Genomic DNA, 1562 nt, shown 5'->3' with positions numbered 1-1562 from the left:
GCGAGGAGCTGGGTCACATTGCAGACATTCCTTCTCCGCTCCCAGCGAGATGCTGAGCAGTGCTGGTGCTGTCCTTGCCTCTTCAGGGTGAGCTGGTGACGTGCTCCAGTGTTCCCAGTCCTGCTCTTAACCCTCTTTATTCTTTCCCTGATTGGCCTTAAAAGCATAGAAAATGAGAGGTGGTTCCGAGGGGCAGCCTCTTCTGGTGAGGGTGGCAGAAAAGGGGCACGTTAACCCCATCTCACGCCGCTGTCAGCTCCTAACAAAGGGCTGCGTCTTGGGCTTGAACCTCACCCTGAAAGGTCTTTGAATTGCCACAGCCTTCAAGTATTGTTGTGGGTGGGTTAATTTCAGACAAGGCTGGGGAATGGCATTCCCTTGGCCCAGGCAAGGCTTATCCAGCTTCTGGTGGTGTGTCGGGCACGGTTCAGTCTGAGAAGGGGCAGAATGAGAAGCGTCACCATAAGTCATCTATTAATAATGGTGGCAGCTCCGGTGTGTCTGTGGAAGAGCAGCAGCTCCTGCTCTTGGCCAGGATGGGGGAGTTACTGGCTGGGTGAAGGTCGGTGGTAGCATCTTTAAGCAAAAACGAGGTATCTTTTGCTTTTTGCCTTGAAATGAGGCTATATTCAGCTGCTGCATGATTTGAAGGGGTGGCAGAACGTGAGGGAGTGTGTAGCCAGCATGAGATGAAATAAGAAATCCTCCAGAAGTCTCATTACACCCAATGTTTATCATATGTCATTGCTTCAGCTCGCAAGAGGTGGTAGCGTGTACAAATGGGTGCTGCTTGATCTTTCTAGGTCAAGAGCAGCAGGTAAAGCCTACAGCTTCTGGGAGCACCGTGAAGGGATTTAGTAACACATGATACCGGTTCCTGGCTTTTTCTTGCAGTGCCATAAGGGAAGGTCCGTGGATCCCATTTTCTGCCGCTTGGAGCAGCCAGTCGTGTGTCCCCTCTGTCCCTGGGCTCCAGTGGTACCGGCTGGAAGCGCAGGCGCAGAAAATGGGAGCATCTGCTTGGTGAAGGGACTCTCCCTGCTCGGGTTTGCACTGACTGAACTGGCAGCGAAGGTGTGAAGGACAAGCTCATGTGGGAAAGTGCTGTCCCTGGGTAGGGCACCTCGATGGCCTGGAGCAGGAGGAGGTGTGTGCGCCTTGCTGGCCGGGCGCTGCCTGCCTGCCTGCCTGCAGGAGGTCACCTCTCAAGCCGCTGTGTCTGGGCTTGGGGTGGCTTTGCTGGCTTTAATCAGACTGGGATCTTGCATTTCTGTAACGCACTGTGACATCTGCATCTTAATAGCGTTGGCACATGAAGTGGTTTCTTAATATCAGAGTTGCTGATGTGCCCGTGTTGCAAGTGAGTTACATTTGCATGGCTGCTCACTTAAACTCTTTCCTTAGGACCTTCTCAGAAAGCAGCCACTTTACCTCCTGTTCCAGAGGGTCAGAAACTGTGTGACTGTTACAGGGGCACTGACACTGAGCTCCAGCTCCAGGATACCTGACAAAGCTGCTCAGGAGCCACAGGAAGTTTTCCTTTGGTCTGTGCTCAAAAACTT

The sequence above is a fragment of the Nestor notabilis genome, unplaced genomic scaffold, assembly GCF_000696875.1.
Source record: "Nestor notabilis isolate BGI_N333 unplaced genomic scaffold, ASM69687v1 scaffold21426, whole genome shotgun sequence".
In the NCBI taxonomy this organism is placed as follows: domain Eukaryota; kingdom Metazoa; phylum Chordata; class Aves; order Psittaciformes; family Psittacidae; genus Nestor; species Nestor notabilis.
Note: the sequence above shows the minus strand (reverse complement) of the source record.